The sequence below is a fragment of the Ambystoma mexicanum genome, chromosome 5p, assembly GCF_040938575.1.
Source record: "Ambystoma mexicanum isolate Mex_15411 chromosome 5p, UKY_AmexF1_1, whole genome shotgun sequence".
Lineage (NCBI taxonomy): Eukaryota > Metazoa > Chordata > Amphibia > Caudata > Ambystomatidae > Ambystoma > Ambystoma mexicanum.
This window is the reverse complement of record NC_090930.1, coordinates 214,013,289-214,037,748: the sequence shown is the minus strand read 5'-3', so window position 1 is coordinate 214,037,748 and position 24,460 is coordinate 214,013,289. Positions and strand designations below refer to the sequence as shown.

Below are 24,460 nucleotides of genomic sequence, written 5' to 3'. Positions count from 1 at the left end.
AGACATGCAAAGTCTATGCTGACAGACTTGTGTTCATAACATAAATGATCGATAATATTATTATTACATATGAAGCAACACTTCCAGTCTACTGAAACATTTTTGTGAAAATATTTGTATCATGCACACTTGACACAATCATTTCTTGGAGATCCCAATCTGACAGGGTGTGATGAATTGCTATCTGGCAAGCATGCAGAAATCTACGTTTTTTTTATTTTTATTAAAATGATAATGATAATGATGTGTTATTTATATAGCGCCTTAATCCAAAGCGCTTTACAGAGCACATATTTACATACAATATCACCCAACCGAAATTGGTACTCAAAAATAAAATGATGCAGATCATTCTGTCTCAGAAAGGGACACCTGCTAACCATACCCCCATTTCAGCTAACTCCATGCCAAAAGCATAGTGTTCACATGTGCCCTGCTGAATCAGTATCCTGATATGCAGTGTCTGCTCTCCAGTGGCAGAGAGCAGGTTCAGGTGTCAGAGTTGACTTCTTGACAGCTGCAGTGACACCTAACTGCAGGGACTGCATTTAAGATTTGCACCTCTATTCTCAAACTACACAATTATGAGAATTTATATCCTGGTGGCAGAGGTAAACTTTAAATATAAGTTAGTATCTCTCATAATTATTAAAGCCACATCAAATTGGTACCATATTAATGTCAAGCCTACAAGCTCAGCCCAGCCCTGAACAGGCTATGTGTACTCTCCCTAGACTGGCTGTCTTACTGCACTCAGCACTACCGGAGCCAGCAGGAGCTGCCTCTCATTTGATCCTTTTTGAGGTCAGATTTAACCTCACTCCAGCAAAATAGACCCTCAGCAGGAACTGCCCTGCAAAACAGGAATCAGAGGGCATGCCCTACAAAAAATGACTAGCCTCACACCAGGGTGCTGCATACAAGAAGGGCTTTTGATGCTGTGTGTCAAGAAGATCAATGCACTTACGCTGTGTACCTGAAGGTCCACTGGTGTCCATGATGTATGGTGTGGGAGGCCAACCCCCAAAAGAACTGGGAAGGCAGCACCGGGCCTGGGGAGATGCGGTCTCCCTGCACCATTGATCCAGGTATCCCTTTATTAACGTAAAACAAGGACAGTGTGGACTCAGGCCAAGGGTGCGGTGCCACTTCATTTAAAACCTGCATGTTGCAACCTATGCAGCAAAGCCTGCACAGGCCAGGGGCACGGTGTAGAGCGTGCAGGTGTTAGGCGCCGCACAATGGCGCCACTGAACTGGACCGCCGTGTACCTCGCCTCGCATTTTTGGGCGGACCCCATAATCGGGGTCCTGCAACAACCTCAGGCAGATCCGAGACCGGCAACAGCCCGTAACCGAAGAGCCCCAACAGCACCATCCATGCACGTCCAGCCAGCCTCCAGGGACTCCTGCTAAACTTAAACCGCAGGTAAGTGCTGTGGTGCCTCCACCCTCCCTGCGCCTGGCTGCTCCCTCAACGCACACCTAGGCCACTGCCGCCTATTCCCCTATCAGCCGATGCTGTCGGCTCCACCATTGCTACGCCACCTCTGATCCCTATGAGAAATAGGTTCCTATATCTACGCACTCGGCTCACTGCATGCATCCTACACCATGTTCCTCAATCACTCCGCGCACCGCAGATTCACAGACAAGGCTCCACGCAACTGAAATCTCCGATTCTGCCATTGCTATGCCCCCTCCGATCCTTAGGAGGAATAGGTTCCTCAGGCCATGCACTCAGCTCACTGCATGCATCCCATAACATGCTCCTGAACCACTCCACCCACTGCAGTTTCGCAGACTAGGCCCCACGCAATCTGAAATCTCTGATTCTGCTATGTCTACACCTCCTCCGATCCTTACAAGGAATGGGTTCCTCAGGCTGCACACTCGGCTCACTGCATGTGTCCCTCACCATGCTCCTCAACCACTCTGCCCTCTGCAGATTCGCAGACCAGGCCCCACACAACCTGTAATCTCCGATTCTGCTATCGCTACGCCCCCTCCTATCCTTATGAGGAATAGGTTCCTCAGACTGCGCAGACAGTTCATCCCACGTCTTCCTTTCCACGCTCCCGAGTATTTGCGTCCTATGCAAACATGCACACTCACCAGACCAATCCATAAGACTACCTACTGAGCGTTAATCGACACAAGATCAGTCCCGGCCTACGCAGCTGAACTCCTTGACCTTATAACTTCCAACAACCTTGACTTACTTGCCATTACTGAAACCTGGCTCCACCCTGCTGCAGACCCAGCCCTTTCAATCGAACTCCCTCTGGGCTACGCCATCCTAAAATGAGACAGATCCTCTAAAACAGGATGTGGTGTCGTCCTCATCTTCAAAAACACCCTCACTATCAGAGCCATGCACACCAACGTCATCCTCAAAAGCGAATCCCTACTCGCCAAGCTCTTCATGTCACCTACTGACTCCATCACAATCCTCCTTATCTACTGCCCTCCTGGCCCCAGACCTATCGTCGAGGATAATTTACTGCAAAGCAACTTCTCATCCATTAAGCCCAACTCAAAAGTTGCAATCCCTGGGGACCTCAACCCAGGCCTCAATGATCCAGCACACTCACTCACCACTAGCGTAGCCACTGCACTTAACCAAGCTGGCTTCACGCAACGCTCCCTCGAGCCCATCCACGACTAAGGCTGCACCTTTGACTGGATTAGCAACATCAATTGCAACATTTCCAATTCTGTCACCTCCCCATGCCCATGGTCTGACCACCACACCATTGTCTGCAAAATCCCCCCTTCAGAAAGCCCCAGATCAGCACTCCCTGCTAAACCCAAATGTATGGTCCGGTGCTAAGAAACCTCAATTCCACTAACCTCGCCCCGTTACTTGCTACCCTTGTTCACCCCCCATCGTCAGTGACAGATCCAACAGCACTGGTTGACTTCTATAAGCCAACGATTGCTCAGGCAGTCGACACGCGGCCACCACTTGGATTAGGTCATTCCTAGCTGACAGACCTTCACAAGTCTTCATCGATGACTTCTCTGCCGCACCTACTCCTGTCACCTGTGGAGTTTCCCAAAGTTCCTGCCTCTCCCTCACCCTCTACAACATTTATACGAAACCCCTCTTCGACCAACTTGACCTACTCACCATATCTTACATGAACAATGATGACCACACGCAGCTCCTTAGCCCCCTGTCCGGCTCTCACACTCAGGACTCAGCCACCATAAACTCAGTGTATGAAGTCATACAAAACTGGATGGCTTATCACTTATTCACCTAAATGACGATAAAACCGAAATCTTCATTGTCGGCTCCCATTCCACACTATGCAACTTTGACCCATCCTGCAAGGAGTTTACCATTGAAGAAACCAAATCCCCACCTCTGCTGTTGCCAAAAGCCTTAGCGTTTACCTGGACTATAACCTTGACCTTTCCTGAAAAGTGACCGAGATCGCCTCGGCTGCAGTCTACACGGCCAAACAACTTCATGCCAGCAGGCTTATCCTCTCCACTCCCTACCACCTCTTAATTGCAAGAGTTATCACTGGAGCCAAGCACAACTATTGCAACGCCTTATTTACCACTACTTCAGACCGCAACCTGAACAAACAGCAAAGGATTCAGAACAATGCCCTCCAAGCGGCCATTGGACCCTCGAAATTTGACCACATTTCGAAAGCCAGGAGAGATGCACACTGACTGCCCATCCAAGAAAGGATTAGGTTGAAATCACTGTCCATGGTCCATCGAAGTCTCTCCAACACTGCCCCAGCCTACCTCTCATGCTGCGTGGATAAATACTCCTCAGCCCAACCTCTTAAATATGCAAACTCTCCCTTCCTGAAGATCCCCAACTTCAATCGCCTCTCGGTGGGGGGTAAGAGCTTCCCGGTCATGGCCAGCAAACTCTGGAACAATCTCCCTCCAGCACTCAGAAAAGAACCGGCCTACTGGACGTTCCACAGAAACTTAAAGACATAGCTGTTCAACTAACATTGCTCCTCCTAAGACTCATCACTCCCCCTAATGCATTTCCCCACTCCCTCCCCCTTCTTTTTTTCCCTCAACCCAACTAGAACCTAGATACCTCAGGGTTTTGTGCGCAGTAATAAATGAAAAAATAAATACATAAATAAATAAGGTAAAATGATAAGTCAAGGTCCAAGGTACCAGCTGGAAGATCTTCAGAACGGTATGAGGTTTGTAGTGGTGTGGAGGCAAATAGGCAAGGAACAAGCCAGAGACTCAGGCCAAGAGAAGGAAGGAACTGAGGAAGCAAGTACGGTACAAAGGAATCAAAAGCCAGAAGGCACAAGGGGAAAGGAAATAGGAGAGATAGGAAAGTGCCAGTTGCAGGACTGGGCAGAAGGAGAAGCTGGCAGACAAGGTAACAGCACATCACAGAGCAAGGCTAAATGCTGGGACTAAAGCATTGAGACGACCTGAAGGAAGCTGTTGGACCGCTTATGGAGAAGGGCTTTGGCAGAAATCCGAAAGCAGCTTCTGACTTTTTCTGTTGCAAAGGAGACCGAGACAGCCCTTGCAAGTGCACCTGCGGAGGATGCCGGTGAGGGACTGCCTCCATATCGCTCAAAGGAGGTGTCCTGTCCTTGCGTCTTCAGTCAGTCCCAAACACGGCTGTCCATAAGCCAGCGTGGCAGACCCGGGACAAGGTGCCACTTCCATAGTGGATAACATTACTAGATGATTGTGTGGGTAAAACACCTGCAGGCGTGCTGAGCCGGCCACGACATGACACTGTGCACAAGGGAAGGGGAGAGGTTAGTATAGACAGAGGAAGCTGACAATAGTTATATGAAGGCTCCACCATCTTGTTTCTCTCTGTACCTTTCTCTCCTTGCATCTCCACTTCCTTTAGCACAAATAACATCAAGTAAGATGCAAGTATGCAAAGCCCAGTCATCACAGGAACAAGGATTTGATCATCCTTTAAAGCACACTTGTTTTTGTTCAATCACCAGTGGTCTTTTGTCTATAAAATAGGGGGTCTCCCACTCCTTCTTTCATTGACTTTTGGAATTCAAGATTTAAGCATTCATTTGGGCCTCTTTTGGGAGAGTCGACCTTTGCAAAGCCCTCAGCAATTGAGATGAAAAGGGAGGATTCCGAGTCAGCGGCAAGCTCTGCACTCTACCCACTCTCAGGGCACATTGCTGAGGACCAGGACCTGCTACTCTGCATCAAACCTTGCTAGGCTAGAGCAGAACTTGAAAGTACTACCCCTGTTCTAGAATCCAACATGTGGTTTCACAGCATCCTAAGAGCCAAGGGCAACCTCTGAGCACCCTTCGAAACCACCAAGTGAACAGGAACCACCAGTGCTGGCTTTGGCACCTCTTCCGCCTTTCATTCGCTGCCTTATTCCTTCTATCTGGTTACCTTCTTGTTCCTCTTCGTCCCGTTTCTGTGTTCTTCCTTGGTTGCAGCTCTCCCTTCGTATGGTTATACCTTTGGTTATTCAGCTACGCAGAAAAGATATCCTTCCCATCTTCAGAAATTCATTGCTCTCAACACCAGCAGGGTCCTGATTGCTTCTTGTGGTTTTCTTCCTCACCAGGAGTTTCCTAAGTCGAGACTTTTTTCATGGGGCAAGTCCTCCTGGTCCCCGAAGTTACAGGAAGAAGGTTGGCCTCCTACAATGATGGACTGTGTCTCTTCACGTCAAGATGTAAAGAACAGAGACGGGTAAGACAATCTTCTGCCACTACCACTAGTTCTGGACAATTAGTTTTGGTCATCCTTGAGCGACTTAGGAAAGCAGTGGGGATTTCAGTGGTGATGTTGGTGAATGCGTCGCCCCCATTCACCCAGATGGATGTCTCTGGGCCCCCATAAACCCGGTATGGCCCTATGAATTTTGTCTGGTATTTATATGGGCCTCACAGACATAGGTGCTTAGTGGAAAGCCAGACTTGAGTTCCTGGCTATAAGGGTTCCGCAGGTCGTCGGTGTGCAACGGCCAGTCTCTTTTAGAAGCATTTAGCTAGTTGGAGATTTTTCTTTACTTCTTTTAAGACGGTCTTCAATCGGGTATGATGAATGGACACTGCAGGAACCAGGCAGTCTTTGAATGCGTCTAGGTTGACAGCTTTAGGGTGTAATCCCCAGAGGCAAAACATTGAGAGAATCCCGTAGACTCAAGCGAATTGTTAAATATAGACTCTGCTGCTGTAGCACATCCACCCATTCCATGACCACTCTACATCGAATGGCACTGAAAAAACTGCTCCAAGGTCTGATTGGTTCTTTCAGTCTGCCCATCAGTTTTCAGGTGATAGGCTGTGGCTACACGTACGTCCATTCCTAAGGAGGTACCAAAAAATACACAGAACCAGGAAATGAATGGCTTCCCTCTGTCTGAGATAACCATTGATGGAATGCCATGCAGACAAATTATCTTTGTCACAAATATGTTGCCCAGTTCCATGGTGGAGGAAAGCTTTTTGAGAGTGATGAATAGGGCCTTTTTGGGTGGCAGTCCACCACCACGAGAATTACTACATACCCTTGACGAAGATTAATGATGAAATCTAATGAGATGGTGCACCAAGGGGGCGGCAGTATCGGCAGAGGTTGGATCAAACCCTGTATTCATGGCTAGAGCTATTGCTGTATGTTTCCACATATGAGCGGATGTCTTGTCTTGCTGTGGGCCACCAGCACTGACAAAGTACCAAATCCATGGTCTTCTTTATTCCTAGGTGGCATTCTGTTTTGGCCCCCTTGTCAGGAAACAGCACTATTCGAGCTGGCCATTTTGGTCTCTAAGGGTGAAGCATCGAGATTTCCGTTCATTACTTCTTCTAAGATGGCGACAGACAGCTCCGGCAATCCAAAACACACAGCACTGTCTCGTTCATTCTCAAGATGGAGGCCTCCCGATCCCGGCACAGACAGCAGAAGCAGAGGACAGATCCAGAAAAAGGACCTCCGAAATGGTAAGCAGATGCGTCACTTCTGGATTGTGGCATTGATGCTACCTAATCTGTAATTCTCTCATCTTCCTTCCTGGTTTATGGAGCCTGTGTTGCCCCGTTCCGATCGCCCCCCCCTTTCCTTCCTTACCTTCTCTTTGATCTCTCAAGTTTCTCCTCTTCCTGGTTTCTCCTTGTTCTCTCTGTGCTTGTATGCTGCTTGCTGATATTGCCATTTCGAAGTTTGCTGACACTTCAAAGGATTTCAGCGGACGCTGTGATTGCCTATCCACTTCCCAGTGCCTTTACGAGTTATGGACATTGCCTCAACACAAGGGTTTTTCTGCCCCAAGAGGGTTTTTTCCCTGGCTGACTTCTCAGAGGATTCTCCTGATTTCCATTCCCAATGGAGTCACAAGAGTCTTATGGGAGGTTTTGCATGTACATCAGCAGCATTGTTTGGGCATCTACCAGGTCAGTGCTTACTCCATATTGACACCCCTACCACACCAGGTGTCCACAGTGTTTTGTGTGAAGTAGTCACAGATTTCATCAAGGAAGTCTAGAAACTTTTATGCTGGGATGACTGGAAGAGGAGTCTTCCTTTCTTCTTCCTTATTGAGGCCCATCCCCAGCCAGGAGAGTGTGTGTAATTGTTTTCTGTTTTTTGTCTGTCTCGTCCACGCCCTCACACCCCTGGGTTTATGGTTGCGCATTACAAATGTTATAAAGTAAAGTAAAGGAACTGGAGATTACAGTGGTCAGTAAGGATGGTCACAGTATGCCTGTCTCCAAACAAGTAGTGCCTCCCTCCCTTAAAGGCAACTTTTATTACCAACATTTCCTTCTCTGTGATGGTGTAATTTTATTCAGCCAAATGTAACTTTTTTGACCAAAACGCCACCGGGTATTGCAGATTTGTCCATGGATCTCTTTGTGATAGGATCCCATCTCCATGGCCATACTGGGGTCATCCCCTTCAACTATGTAGGGTAACTCAGGGTTGGAAGATGTAAGTACACAGATGTGAACATTTAGAGCCAAATTCACTTGTGCATTTTAGGTGTTTTGAGGGCCAAACAACATTAATACATTAAATTGTTTACAGATATCGTATTCTTTTTACCGCCACCTGAGAGAGAGGTGATGTACCAAGAACCAGGGACTCTTTAATTACCTGACTCACAGGGATCCCACAGGTGAGCCGTCTCAACTCTTAGTCATTGAATGTCAATGTATAACATTAGAATATAGGAGATGCATATTTTGCAGAGCCTTATATATTATACGTACACTCTCTTATTAGGGTGACAGCATTATGGGACAAGAATGGAACCAATAGACGTCCTCGCTTAACTACAAACCATTAGAGGAACTGATGTTGCAATTTTGTGAGTAACACCAATTTATATCCTTTGAACACACAGATGATATCTCTGATGTTATTTAGACATACTTATATAAAAACCTATGTTTCATGATACGTGACTGTGGAGAAGCCCGCCAAAAAGTGGAACAAAGGGCTCGACTTGGGTTGGAGTCACAGACGAGAAAACAAACGCCATTTTAGAATCAAGTTTTGGCAAAAAATACCAACCGGAGAATTAATATTAATTGAATAAACCGGCGGTATGTTCGAGGCTACCGTAAATAATTAAATAAAGGTAGTAGCCTAAAACAATGGGAAATCCCATAGGAAAATATTTGCGGTCGAATATAAAAAGTAGTATCCACTGCCACCAGCCAAAACTCGATCAGGGGGGATGGAGACGTGCCCCCTCGGCTAACAGACCCCGGGGCAATTGAATTGCCCCGGCCAGTACGTCCACAATATGATGGTTTGTACTGGTTCTGTTCAGGATTTGAGACTAGTAAAGTAAATGGTGACTTTACATGCCCTGGGAGACAGTAGTCAGTCCCAGGGTATGGAGTCTATACTGGGGGGTCACTATGACACCCCTGTGTTACTGCACTGAGGGTGCTGTGTAACCCACATCACAAAAACACATGAAGCCCTATGGAGTAAAAGACCCCATAGCCCATTAAACACATCTAGAATCAAAGAGATACACTCAAATCATGTCCAAGAGTGAGGGTAAAAGAGTCTCACTCTTGGCAGGAGAAAAAAAGAAACCCCAAAAATCCAGCAAAGCTGCTGGAGGACGCACTAGGTTAGGAAATTCAGCCTAAACAGAGAATTCTCCCTAACACTCACTTCCTAAAGGAAGTTAGAGGGCTGGCACTTGAACAACTGGAAGACCAGTGTTTTTTTTTTTTTCAGAGCTTGCCAACTCAGCTCAGTAGATTTAAAAGTCTTTATTTCCTGATTTCTAAGTCTTGATTTATTTAACAAACCGGTGGAATAAAAATAGCCTATGCATGTATTATCACCAGCCACATAATCCCTTTCCATTGCTAAGTAAGCAGGCCTTCACTCAAAAATTTACTTTGAAATAGGCAATTTTTCTTCAGTCAGCAAAGCCCATTTTACCACGTGTTTAAAAACTGCTAACATTTCTTTCTTCTAAATTCAATTTTCATCTCCAGCAAATTCACACACTGCCATGCAGCTATGGTTATTCTCTTGAATGCTGGAGTTGTTCTGCAGCATGGATACATTTAAACAGGCATGGCTCAGCTATTTAGAGTCTTTCTCTGAACAGCTGATTTTTAGATACTTTTGCAAAGCAAATAGACGCATTTCCTGTGTAAACTGAAAACAAAGCCCCTGGTTGATTTCTTTCCAAGCTAAGATGACTGTGCCTTTCATTCAGGAACTAGACATGGTTTTGCTAATGCACAATGACTTCTCGTAGGCATGGCCGGGCCTTTTCAATCACAGCAGTTTCATAGTAGATAGATGGATTTAGCCTCAAAACAGCATTTTTAAAGGTTGGAAAAGGTGTCATTTTAAAGGGAATTTTGGGGTTTTCAGCAAGGCAATGTTGCCTATTTCACTTAATTCAATGTTAAACATTGCAGAGCACACTTGCAGACTCCTGCGCTGTGTACTCTGTTCCTCCCCGCCTGAAATGTGTGTGGCAGGGTGATGCAGCCATTGTCTTTGGTGGTTGTAAAAACACAATTTTGAGATCCCGGAGCACACAGGAGTTAGCACAGCCATTTTGCTGTTTCTTGCACCAATGCAGTAAAGTGATGTGGTAAAGCACATCTGAGTGGGTCAATATATCTCACACATTCGAAACGCATAGCGCTTGTGATTCACAACTTATTTTGATTTGACTTATGTATTTGAAATGTAAATGCAAATGAATATGTATCTAAATTGACACTTAATATTGTATCATAATTGGCCAATCTGCACTGTGTATGTCAGAAATACACAACAATTTTTCTAATTTCCTTTTTTTAAAATGTTTAAACAAATGTTTTGAACATTGTAAATCCTTTGATCTCAAGAATACGAAATATAATTCCTATAATTAATACATTGGAATGTATAAGTAAGAAATGAATGGTTAAAATAACTATACTAAAATTTGACTGAAATGTTTCTTTTAGTACTGATAGGTGTGTAGGGGACGGGAGTACCCATTAAATATGGGTTATCTGCTTTGTTTATTGTTATAGTTCTGACTTTCGTTACCAGAGTTAGTTTATTTTCCCCCGCACCCTTTACATTCATTGAACATAATGGAGCCATTGGAGCTTTGAATTATTGAACAACAGAACTGTAACGCTCACATGATATCCACGGGGACGCCACTCAGCCGGTCCGGACTTCCGACCACTTGGAACCCTTCCCTGTACTTGCTCAACCAAGCACTGGGCTGAAACACAGTATTACCAGGGTCAATTCGCTATTGGTCTTGTTTGTCTGGCCCCCCTTTTCTTCCCTGGGTCCCAACCTTCCCCCGGACCTCTCCTCACCTTGTTTTTTGATGTTGGGCGCTCTCTGTCCTGCCTTCGATGCAGGGGTGCATTGGGTGATGCGGGCTGGAGGGTGCTTAGTTGGTTCACTGGCACGGGCCCGGCGGACTGGGCTTGCTGCGGCTTCAGCCCGACCGGTAATTGGAATGAGTCTTACAAAGGTTCTGATGGCTCTAGTCCCTTTAATACTGGGTCTTTCTTTCCTTAGGTGATGAAGAGGTAGAGAAATGCAGGTGATGAGGTAGGTGATGAAGGTCTTGAGGATGGTGATGCGCTGCTGAAGTAAGTAGGAATGTGGAGCGTGATGCTTATTGGCTTCCTTAGCACTAACCAATGTTCGTCTTTTGTGTGTCCTTTTAGGTGGCGCAGTAACCCAGCATGGAAGCGAGTTGAGGAGATGAGCTACGGTGAGAAAGCGCGATGTGCGGTGCCTCTTAAATGTTTTGCGCTACCTGATGTGTCTTTTCCCCTTTTTCAGATCGGCGGGATGCTCCGGAGTAGAAGTTGTCCGATCGATGGGAGTTCAGGTAAGGATTAAACTCTATTTGCAAATTCGAGAGAGCTAAGTATTGCAGAATGCTTACTAACGTCTTTTCTTCTATTCTTTTCCCCTTTGATAGGGCACGGCGTGCGAGATGGAGATGAGTCTACCGTAGGAATCTGCAAGACTGGGAAGAGCTGGACAGAAGTTGGATGCTCTTCGAGGTGAGTATTGGCAACAAAGTTCTTATTCTTGCAGGTGCGCTGGTGCTGAAGAAAGAAGTGGGCCCCTTCAGGAGATCCGAGCACTGTGATTGTCACGCTGCAGATGCAGAGAAACGCAAAGCATGTTTCTCAGGCCGGGTGTGGTTTAAATAGTCTGTAGGTATCCCAGGTATCCCTGGGCTGAGCCACACCCGAAAGGCTAGACCGCTCATCCAGTTCAAGGAACTGAATTACATGGGGGCATCCATTGCCCCATAATACATTGCAAGTCCAATACTAAGTGGATCTCAGGACTGTGTGTGAGCTTGGTGCCAAAGGCGCCAAGTCTGAGTCCAAGTAGGTGTCTGGGGAGATGGAGAGGCCCTTAGGGGCCGACTAGGTGGCCTGACCTGGCTCCAGCCTGATATGCCGGGGGGTGGGGCCAGGAATCGTGACAAGAACTCAGTCAATCGAAACAATGGTGTGCTTTACCTCATTGCTAGTTCAATGTTTGAAGGTGGGGCTATTGTAAATTTTGAAAATCGGAATGCTACATTCTGGTATGGACCTATATGGAGTCCCACCCAGCTTCATCCTAGCCTTAGCAGAAATAGCACTGACCAGGAACTATTTCCTTTTTGAAGACACTTTCTACCAACAGATCTCAGGAACTGCGATGGGGGCGACTTTTGCCCCCAGCCTCGCTAATTTGTATGTGGATTTGTTCGAACGCCAACACATCTACCCCGAGACCAACCCATATCTGGCCCAATTAACTGTATGGCAGCGATACATTGATGATATTTTTGTGATATTCAGAGGCTCAGAACACGATGTAGAGGCTTTCCACACCTGGCTCAACTCCCTTAATCCCCATCTCAAGTTCACCATGGAGAGACACGGATTCAACACCCATTTGCTCGACCTTGCCATCTCAGCATTTAGCGGGAACCTCCCCTTGAGTGTTTACAAGAAAACCACAGACAGAAATTCTTTGCTTTGTTACTCAAGCTACCATCCTAAGGCGCTCAGAGACAATCTCCCTTTTGGGCAGTTCCTGCGCTATAGAAGGCTGTGTACAAAGACTCCAGATTATACCACACAATCCAAACTACTCCAAACACAACTCGCTGAGAGAGGTTACCCCAGGAGGATTATCAAGGACACCTATAAAAGAGCCAGAAACTTTCCACGATCCATCACCCTACAACAACATACCAAACTCAGTGAGTCCAATACTTTCACAGCTGTTTTCAGTTTCTCCCCCCTTCTCAATAAAATCAAACGAGAAGTGAAAAGTCTTTGGCCTATCCTCAACACAGGCGACTCCAACATTTCTGTCCCACGATTTGCCCTTAAGAGACGTTGCAACGTGAGAGATAAGGTCGTTAAGACCTTGATACCCAGCACACCCAGGGAACAGCCCACCCAGGGAACCCTTTGGAATATCCACCCTATCAAGGGACATGCGCCCTGTGGAAACTGCTCTATGTGCGTCCAGACCTCCAGAACTACACAGATAGAGATCGGTTGGAAAACCATGGATACAGAACACCTTTACCAATTTCTAACACCAAAGGCGTTATCTATATGATAACTTGCCCCTGCAACCTAAGGTACATTGGCATGACCATTAGGCCAGTTCGAACTCGAATGACCGAACACCGATCATGCATAAGAACGAACAAGTTCACTGCACCCTTAGTGTCCCATTTTTCATCCAAAGGACACACTGCTGATCAGTTCAAGTGGACTATCCTTGAGAAAGTCACACCTCCCCGCAGAGGCGGCAACCACCACAATATGCTGTTCAGGAAAGAACAGATGTGGATTTTTAGACTCAAAACCCACTCTGAAGGCCTAAATGAACAAATCCAGTGGCATGAACTAGAAGTGTTGTCCTGAATCAACCTGTTCTGGCACCACGTGTGCCTCGCCATGGACCTGTCTTCTGTTTCCCTGGTTTGAGCCCCCTTAATGCTAAAAATTTTTCAATGAATCTCTCATGAAGTCTCCTTCATCCTTCCTGTTTAATCTCGAATTTTTATCTATTCGTTTCCATTTCTTCATCTTTTCAATCATCCTCTGATTCACACACGCTTCATTTTCCCTGTTGCCATTTGTCACCTGTTTCCCGCCCCCCCCCCCCCACAGCACCTTCCACACAAGATTAGGTCACCCGCAGCACCTAACGGAGACCATGCTCCAGTGCCTGACTTCTGTCAGAGGCGCTCAGGCTCCTTTTTCCTCTTTTTCTCCTACGCGTGAGGTGTTTCCTAGGAGTCAGCTGCGTCACTTTGAGGCTAGCGCGACCGCGCTAGTCCGCTTTTTCTATAGGCGATGGGGCTTTCTTTCCCCACAATCGCCAGTCCTGAGCTGTACACTTCGATACAGCACACGGACCAAAAGGAGGCAAGCAGCACCTCTCCCACAGGTATGGCCTAGACCCTAGCACTATGGAGCAGATGGTATTGAGCCCCTGCTCTTTACTTTGCTGCCCTCTTACCAGCCTTATGTGTATTGCTTTCCCACAGGTATGATTGACCTGTGCACCCAGATGCCGCATTTTCCTTCTGATCTTGTTCTTGAGTAACCCGAGATCACTGATCGCCTCCCTTCCTCCTCCAAAGGACGCCCGCCCAGAGGTATGGCTTCCTGATTCTATCCTCTGGCACACATCTTGCACCTTTTGGGAGGCTGTTGTCCCGGAACACCCCCCTCCAACCACCACCCCCCCTTTAACAATCCAGGGGCTCACTGCATCTGCCCCATTTGCACTCTCTGCGCACTCCCCATCAGCCCGTGAGCATGCCGGTCTTCTCCATTCGGCTGAGTTCACCAGCCACCTTTTAAGACGTTCTATTGCACTTTCGCACTTCCTCCATCCTTCACCCCCTCCCACCCCTTGTTTGGCGGCGAGACTTATCACAGGTGCCCAGGCACCCCCACCATTTCTGTAGTGATAGACCAATTTAGTTTTTGCTCCCACATGCTCATTCCAATGCATGAAGATCCCCACCCCATTGCTTGCAATTATTTTTAGTTGCTAGTCCTTAATCCTCCTTTCCCCTTCTCCCTTTTGTCTCCCCACAGGAGACACCAGCATTTCTCTACCTGTTCAGCACCTTTCTGAACCTCGGCAATCCAGCTTGCATTTCTAATTTACGGTCCTGACGAAGATGGCTCGAATCTTCAACGCCATTGAAACCGGTCGACCCCTTTCGGTCATGAGGGCTCTCATGACCCACCTTTGATCTCTTCTACACCAACAAAGAGACTTTGCTTCCTAGAAATTATTGGTTGTAGCACACTCACTACCACCGAGTGAGCTATATATATTTTTATAAGAGCCAATTTTCAGTCCTTCAGCCTTTGGCTGTGTTTTACTGCTTCACCTACCAGTGGTTTCTCCAGCTGTACTGTTTCAACCCCAACCACGGTGACCTACGGGCAGTATTAAAGTTGTACACTTTGGATGGAATAGAAACAGTTGACCTGATTCACAGGCTGTACCCATGTTTAAGATCTAGCAGCCACAAGATGTAATCCACATTTTTGTTGAAAACTGCTATACTGCCTGGAGAATACCATTTTTTAGATATTTTTTTCAATTGGACCATCTTGTCTGCCTTCAGACACTGCCACTAGTATAGAAGGTTGAGGGATAGAACTCTCCTCTATATCTGTTAGATAGGCGATACACCACACGCCACCCAGGGATAGGCACCCCCGCCAGGGATAGGGTGTTCTTCCTTAGGGTGAGGTACGCCGAGCCGGGTGGCCCTCCTTTTTGTGTTTCGAGTGTGAGCACTCCAATTGATTCATTTGTTTGCATACTTAAGATGCTCCATGAATACCTGCCTTCCCAAAAAAACGTTGTTGTTGTGCTACCATACGTTTCCTTGTTAACGGTTAAAAAGATGATCACGGTTGTACCGTGCCCTCTAGCTTTTTGAAGCTTTCCCTGTTGTTTTCTAGACTATTGTAAATTTCTCCATTAACATTTGAAAGGCTTTTCTGCGTCTATTGATCAACTAAACATTTTCCCTTTTTTCAACAGGTCGCTGTTGGGGCGAACCACCGGCGATAAGTGGATAAAACTATAGTAAAAATGAGTGAATCCCAAGAAGCTTTGCAGTTCTTTCACCATCATTGGGGAGGTGCATCGTTGGAGAGATCCCACTTTCTTTGGATCCATGGTGACTCCCTTTCGAGTTGACGTAAAGCCTAGGAATTCCACTCATTGGAGATGGAAATTACACTCTCCAATTTGGAGAAAAGTCTGTATTTACAGACCTGCGTTAATACCGCTCTCACATGTTGTACATGTTCTTCTCTGCTTTGGGAAAAAATTGGATATCATCAATATATACAATGGTGCATACGTCCAACAGCTTGCACAGGTTCTCATTGATGAAATATTGAAACACTGTAGGTGCATTGCACAGCCCAAAAGGCATCCCCTGGTATTCATAGAGTCCATAATTGGTCAAACAGCTGTCTTCCATTCGTCACCAGCCTTCACTCTCACCAGGTTATATGCTCAACGAAGACACTACTTGCTATAAATCGTAGCCTTCTTTACCTGATCGAGGAGAATCGGTATCGGGGGCAAGGGATACCTTTTCTTGATTGTTAATGTATCCATTGCACGATAATCTATGCAAGTCCATAGATATCCCTCCTTCTTTGGGATGAAGAATAATGGTGATGCTGCAAGGGACCTGTATGGCCAAATAAACTCATTTGCAAGGAATAACTTCAGATACTCACTCAAATGCTTGTCTTCTAATTCTGGGTGTATACACGGTTGCAGGGCACCTGTGTGCCTGGTTCTAGATCCGTGTGGTAGCCGTATGGTCGGTGATGAGGTAGAGTGTTCACGATCCCCTTGAAAACATCCCTGAAATCTTGTTATTCTGGACGGAGAACATCCATGGCTCCTATACCCAGATCGTATGTAGCACCATGCGCTAACAAGCAATGCTTCTGTGGATGACCGACTGAATGATAGTCCTGCAAACAGGTCAATGAGGTAAATAATAGGGTGCAATCCTTCAATGAAATGGTGGGGTTTTGTCTGACATTGGATAGTATATGTAGGGAGCAGTGTTTCACAGCTGTTTGAAAGAAAATGAGTGCGTCGCTGGACATGAGTGAATGATTGTGATGTAAGGTGCTGTGAAACTTTCTTTATTTTACCATTTATTTATTTCTGTGACATTTTAGATGGTGTTATTTAATGCCATTAGAAGTGTGTTGTGTACCTTTATAGTAGTTGTGTCCATGTGACACTGGAAGCCATATTTAAGGAGCAGTGTGGCTCAGCAGTTTGAAACCTCATTATTGTGTCGGTAGGCACAGGCAAATTATTGTTAGGTAAGTGGCTGTGAATCCCACTTCACCCGTGATGTCAAGTGGCCATACAAGAGCGAGTGTGGTATCCAGACTATGAAGTCTTTGGAGCACGGGACTATATGGCTACACTATCTGAGGTACTTGTTGATGCTATGGGACAGTATACTGTGAAAGGGTGAAAGTTGTGAGAAACCTAACAGTGTTTTCCTGAGTAGAGCCCAGGAATCCCTTACCCAGGTGTCCAGGACATGGCCACTGCTGTTGGATCCAGTTCCTGGGGGTGAACCAGTGGGAGAGGATCACCTGGGTAGTGGAACCCTGACGATTTTTTATAGGCAGTTCTAGCTCAGTCTCCCTTCCACCCAATGAATATCCCTTACCGAAATCCAACAACCCCTCCGCATCTGGTAAACATATTAGGAATCCAAACTCTGCTGCAGCGGGAAACTACAACTGCCAGAATCCCTGTTGTCTTGTTGCCTACCCGAGCACTCCCAGTAATTCTTCTCACCGTCCCTCTGATTATTATTTCTCAAACTCCCAGTCTGCTTTAACCAAACACCACCATTCTCACAACCCCCCCTATTCATTTCACGACAATAATCCTGGTCATTCCCTTGACAAACTGTCAAACTATTATTTTATGAATTATTCCCATTTATTTCACAAACCCTACAAATCTCACCCTTCTGAAATTATCAACCCCTCTAGGACGAGGGTTAATGAACTAAGAGGTAGAAAGAATACCCATGGGAATATGAGGGATTAATTCCTGATGAAAGCCCGCCAAGGTGTCCCATTTTTGAAACAAGACTGACTAACAACAGAACCGTATACCTGACATGTCCCACACAAGGGTCGGACAGAGTCAAGCAATTGACAATAACTACTGTAAGGAACTCAAGGTGGCAACAGTAAAGAAAGACACGAGTGATCACAGTTCAAGGATGTTTATTAAACTGTATGCAGGTTGGAAAAATGCCTAATATAAAACTAACTCTAAGATGGGAGCAAGCGTCGACCATTAAATGAAAATAAGGCTGTCCTAGTGGCATTGTATCAAATAAAAAGGGCCTATACTAAGAAACCTATTGCCAAACCTAATACAAAAAGGGTGTGGGATAGTTTTCAAGGAAAGAAAGAAGTGTTCTCAAATAATATGTCCAGATGCGGTAGCTTGGGTCTCCCGGCCCACGTTTTGAGCACAGTGTAAAGTGGGATCTTGGAGCACAGTACACACTCAAGCTTTCCCCTAACAAGTCGACATATCTGTTCCAGTCTATCAGGAGTCTCGATGGCCAAGTCTTGTTTCCCTTGAAAGTCTCTTTCCTTCGAGGGCCTGACATATTAAAATCACAAAACAAAAGTTCCTTCAACAAAATGAAAGTTCGATTCCTGGTTTTACTTAGGGTGAGGATTCGTTGCCCCTGGGTCCATCTCTTCCGGGCACTGACCCTTGTTACTGCAATGTTGGGTGATAGCTTTTCACCCCCCTGGATCTCCCTCTTCTGGGCTCTGATGCTAAAACAGTTCCTATCAATATAAAGGCCTTCAGTGGTTGAGTCTCCTGTTTCCGAGGGCCTGATAGATTCACAAAACAACTAACAAACACAAAGTTCTGTTCTATATATCTCTCGGGTGATGGCTTCACCCCTGGGTCCCCCCCCCTATTCGGGCGCAAACCCCTCTTTGCTTTCAGCTTCCCTCCATCAGGTTCAATAATGCTTTTCCAGCATTCACCAACCTTTTTTGGGTGATGGCTTTACCCTATGGTCCCCCTCTTCCTGGCGCAGACCCCTCTTAATTTCCAGCCTCCCGCCACTGGGTTCACTATGACTTTTCTCGTCATGAATCTTCATGTCCTTTTAAACAGTTCCTGTGGACATTCCTCCGTCAGGTTCACCTTTGTCAGCACATTATTTCTTGGGACTTCAGACTTTACCGCCTCTTCGTTAGCATCCCTCTTCCGGGTTCACTCTTGCCAACTTCACGTTCACTTTGCTTTCAATGATTTGCAGGATTCACTTCCCTTGCTTTCTCACAAGGTGGGATTCACTTCCCTTACTTTCTCTGCAGTTCTTAGGTCAAAGGCTTTCGACTGTACAGGGATTTTGCTTGATCTCCAGTATAACCACTTTGACCTAACTTGGCGGCTCTCCCACAGCCCTGTGGCATCTGTAGTGTCACTCAGAAGGGGATCGAACTGAGTCTCTCGAGTCAGCACCCACGTGGCACCGGCTCCCTCTGCAGCTGGTCTCCCCTCAACATCTCTACAGTTCTTTAAACTTAGTTCAACCTGCCATTTTGCGACTTTCATTCATCACAGCCCGGCTCTTCCCTCGACTCACCGGCTGTGATGAACCACTTGGCTTTCTTCGTAATTGGAGTGAAGGTCGGTACCACGGTAGACAGAGTTTTTCCCTTGCTCCCGCTTATCAGTGTCGACATGCTCTGTGTACCATTGAAATCTGTTGCAGCACACAGGTCTGCGTTGAAAAGGACAAGGTTGTGTCTCTCCTTGTCAGCCTCTCGATATTCGCCGCCTTTCTCTTCCTCTTGAACTGCCAGGCCTGTATAGCTGTCTCATCGTGAGGTCTGCCTTGCTTGTACTGTGCTCTCTTGCTCCAACTTTATCCCTCTGAGGAAAGGAAAGGGCTGTCAGGTGTGTGTGATTTTGATTAATAGCCTGACTCTGCCTGACCCTTGCGTCAGGACATGTCTGGTAAACAGCTTTATCAGTCAGTCTCCTTCTTTCGTGTGGCAAAAAGGTGTTCGGGTCGGAAAGGGGGGTTAGAGTGTCAGATTGTTCTGTGGGGTAGGTTGGCAAACAGGCATAGCTAGGTTTGTGAAATAAACAAGAGGGATTGTGGGAACGGTATTTTTGCCTGAGCAGGTTGGGAGTTCGGAAAATAATAATCAGAGGGACGGGACAGAAAATGACTGGGGGTATTCGGGAAGGGCGCAGGGAAACAGGGAGTCTGAGATGGATAATCCTGGGGTGCAAATGGGTTTGCGATCTTATGAGATTGGTTATATACAGAGGGGTCAGTGGATTTGGGCAAGAGAGATTCAATGGGAGGAAGGGGGGCCGATATGGCACAGCCCATAAAGGTATCTGGGATCTCACCCTCTTCTTCTTCCTTAGTAACATACTGTGTCTCCCTTTGGGCATTTTCCTGAATATAACACTGGGTTCCCCAACCCAGGTGATTTTTCCCTGATTGTCTGCCTTCAGGGTTGGGCTAAGAGAGGGCCAGCCCTTTCTTGGCGACTTGAATAAGGCATTCTTGAGATCTGCTGAGGAAAATACCCTCAGGTTTCTCTCACTACACACACCTGGCGGCCCTTTCTCTTTCCCATAGGGATAAAAGGCGGATCCTGAGAGCACACTTCAAGCAAGGCCAAACGCACAAGGAAGCAGCTATTCCGGACCGGCAGTTCAAACAGAGAAGAAAGGCGGCGAGTCCAGAAAGGATGACAAGGAGGGATGTGCCCTTGCCCTTTTCAACCCAGACCCGCGAAGCCTCTGTGAAAACAATCATAAGACTGGGATTTACCGCTGGTGTGTGGTGTGACAGGTGTCAGCGGCGCACAGAGTTCTCCCGCGCGGAGAGCCAAGGCGGGGAGAAGCGATTGCTGCTGTGGTGCCATCCTTGACTCCCTAGACAAGAGTCCAGCAAGTTCAGCACAGCCGGGAGTCAGAGAAAACTGATATGAAACTGAACTGTGCTGGGTCCAAGGTTGCAAGCAGCAACAATTGAACAAAGAACGTGTGTGAGTTGAACTTTAAAAAGCCCAGGTGAGGCCAGGTGCAGCATGGTCTGACACCACGTGCGTGGGCGCTCATTCGAAAAACTCTGATTGGGACCTGTTTGTTGAAACTGCATATATCAAGAGGCCTTACGAAGGCCAGCGTGAGGTGTCAAAGGGGTCAAACGAGGGTCAAGCAAAACCCTCCGTACAATCGAAAGTCTTTGAGACATTGAGAAGCAAAAGAAACTCTGTTAATAGAACTGTGTGTAGCTTGACCGGGGGTTAGGACCCGGTCTTAGGTAAAGGGAAGTGACGGATCAAAAACCGGAATTAAAACATCCAACCATATACTAATGGCACGCCAGTCACGAGGATCCAAAGTCAAATATATTTATTCAATAACAGCATTTGATAAAATGGATCGCAACGCCTCACAATGTGTAAGAGGCGGACATCGCGAGGGGAGAGAGAAAGAGAGAGAGAGAGAGAGAGAGAGAGAGAGAGAGAGAGAGAGAGAGAGAGAGAGAGCACAAGTATAACAGGCACATATATAGCAAACTTCACAGCATTAGAAGGCATTCCCCGGCCCCCTTTGTCCAGACATCATCAGGCTAGGGTTCAAGGGGTTACTGCGTAATTTATTATACCAAAACATTCTACACTGTTGCTGCCAGTGCCAAGATTACTATATGAGAACGGGTGCATCTGGATGGAGGAAACATATCATGTTCCCTATAATGAGGTGGCATTCCTTCAACTTGCCATCCAATGTTATCTCTCTGTGCTAAGGTCAGACAGTTCTCAAGCAGAAATGAATAACAAGTCCTGCGGGGGAGCACATACAGCCATGTATAATTCTTTCTAGCTGACTGCTATAATGGCCTAACTAGACAGAACAGCACCTGGGTTTGAAGATTGTTCATGCTTATGTACAGCTTCAAGGTTCTCTCATTATAAGACAAAAAAATCATGTGGCAGCCTGGCATTCCTAACTATGTAAGCACTCAAAGTTCAAGCAGCTACTGTGCTCAAGCTGAAAACCAGAATATACATATGCAATGAGCAGAGAGCAGAACGAAAACTCAAAATGGCCTCCTTACACAAAATGGCTTCTCAAGCAATGATTTTCAGGTTCACATGTTGCGACATTGTTTCATGATGCGAAAAGTGATACGAGTGGCTTAGGCCAATATATAATCAGACAGCATAGTTGCATTTACATTTCTACAGAAGAACCTACGGGGTCTAAAGAGACTGTCTTGAGATTGTGGCAAATGTGAACCCGACAGAGGGATGCCAAGAGAAAGATATGGGATTGGAACCCTCGGTTTCTGATGAGATTGTGAACATTGGGAACAAAGGCAATTGTGGACCCGACAGAGGGATGCCAAGAGAAAGCTAGGAAAAGGAAACCCGTCTTTCCGATGAGATGAGTAAATCATGAACTGTATGAGTAAAACATGAACTGTGTTAGAATGGCTAAGTAAACCCGAAGGTGGGATGCCAAGGTGAAAAATAACAAGAGTGGATCCTGCTAGTGTAAGTATCTGTTCTCGGGGCTTTGTTACTAGGAACATAGCTGAACAGAGCAGTGGCGAGTCACAGGCGATCGACACTAATTACAGTGAAACAATTGTAAAAGCAATGTTGTCTGCTCAGAAAGGGTCTGTTTATACTTGTTGAGGTAAGAAGCATCCTGGCATTTCCATGGAGACACGTCAATAGCTTGCGCACAGAGAACGTTGACACGAGACGTGCATTGGCATTGTAAAAAGGGGTGTAAGTGTCTAGTGATGTGAGTTTGAGGGGTGGGAGATTTGTGTTCTTGCCGCAAGGGCACTTGAATTTAGTTGTTCTTTATATAACTGTTCTTTATATAAAAATAAGGTTCAAGATATATACATAATGTAATAAAACACCTTGTACTCTGGAGTTAGGCAGAAAAACATGCAGTACCCTTTGGGAACACTACACACAATTAAGACTACAGGTGTAAGCACAATCTCACCTTTGGTATAAGTCTGTACTACACATTATCTCAAGAGGGATGTGAGCTGTACAAGGTGTTACACAAAGGACTTGCAATCGCAGTGGTTCAAACAAACACTTACTAAAGGTTTCTTGGTAAATCAATATTAATTTATTTACACAGTCATTTAGAAAGCATTCCACTAGCAATAAACAGCTCAATATCACACTATAATACACTCCATTACCAAACCAATAAGTTTCTGAACAAGTTAGGCTCCCCAGAAGTGGGTGCAAAATGGCAATTCAGTAACTTTAAATGGGAGTAAAAGAGAAACGTTATAAGAATTAAACACAAATACTTTCTTAGGCAGGGCGAATAGTTTCAGTTCACTACAAGAGGCAGTTCAATTCAATAGGCCTAGGCCAAAGTCAATGGATCAGTTTCTTGGATAGGATAGCACAGTTCTGGTAGTAAATGGTTAAGTCTTTGCCAATGTTCTTAGAAGTAGTTTGCACAAAAAAGAGTTATATGCTGGATTAGGAGCGAACAAGACTTCAAATTTGGGAACATTTCACAAACTTTCAACGCGGCAGAGAGGACTTCTAAACCGCGTTTGCACAGTACCTTGGTAATGAAGAAAAGCTGTAGCTGAGGCAATTGTTCCTGGCAGTTCCTGCAGAACTCGCTGTTCCTGGGCCGCAGTCGTGGGGACAAGAGAGAGGACGTCAGGAGGTTCCTGCACTGCACGGGGACGGATCCACAAGCTTGGCAAAACGTCGGTTTAAGGTGTGAGTGCCTTAAAGTCCACAAGCTGGTATCCTTCTCACTGGCTATCCGGTTTTCAACAGCACTCTGAAGAAAATTCGACCAGTATAGAGATGGTTTCCAGGTGGCTTGCGAGTTGGTTGTTCCCACCAGCTCAAGGGAAGAAGTCGTCCTTGAAGGGGCTTCTCTGTCGAGGGAGTTTCAGGCTATTCAGACCTGCAGCAGGGCTTCCCCCGGGCAAACCAACGGTCCAGGAGTTGCGGCAGTAGTCTTCCTTCAGCTCGTCTTCGGTTCTTTCGTTCCAGTGGTCGACTCTGCCTTCCAAGTCCCAGAGACCTGCCGTTTAAACAGTTTTCTCCCATTCATTCCAGCCTAGCTGCCACTCACCCAGCAGGGTGGCTGTCCTTGCCGGACAGTCAGCCAGCCAATCATGCCAAAGTGCATTCAGGTCTCCTAGGAGACTAAGCACAGGGAGTTCCGGGCACCTCCCTCACTTCCTGTCCACCCCAGAAACTCAGGCGTCAGAGGAAAACGAACAAAAACTGGTTTGGTGTGCAGAGACAAACACTAGAAGGACCTTTCCAAAAAGAAATGGCGAAAAAAGTCGATCAGAACCTGTTTTTACAGATGGGGCTTAGACGCCATCTTGAAAAAATTGGCTCCAGTGAATTCTAGCTACCGGAGCGTTTAAATGGGTCCCGGTCAGGAAAATCATGGTAATACGACTGCCACCAACCATTCTGAGAGGAAAGGGCAGCATTTGAGTGCTGCATGAGTTTTCTAGGCATAGGGAATACTAGGTATTCCCTCCAGCACTCTGCTGTAAGGCGGTATGTGCTAGGTCTAGCAATTTAAAAAGTCTAGCAAAGTCAATTTAACTTTACATTCACTGGGAGACAGTAGTCAGTCCCAGGAAAGATATTTAAACCATAGGAAGTCTGAAAGACATCCCTGTGCCACTGCACTGAGGGTGCTGTGTGACACACAAGAAAAAGATGATGCCTATGGAGTTGTCTAAAATGCCATATCCAAAGAACATACAAGTAAAACACACATCAAAATACATGAAAGAGTGGGAAACAAGGCTCATACTCTTTCCAGGTGAAAATTAA

At 46.2% G+C, this 24,460-nt stretch overlaps 1 protein-coding gene across 3 annotated transcripts in view; it reads right to left on the bottom strand.

Annotated features, from left to right (window-relative positions):
* Positions 1-24,460, bottom strand: part of LOC138480867 (probable global transcription activator SNF2L1) — a 1,964,402-nt gene that overhangs the window by 258,252 nt on the left and 1,681,690 nt on the right. The gene's annotated exons all lie outside the window — the stretch shown is intronic.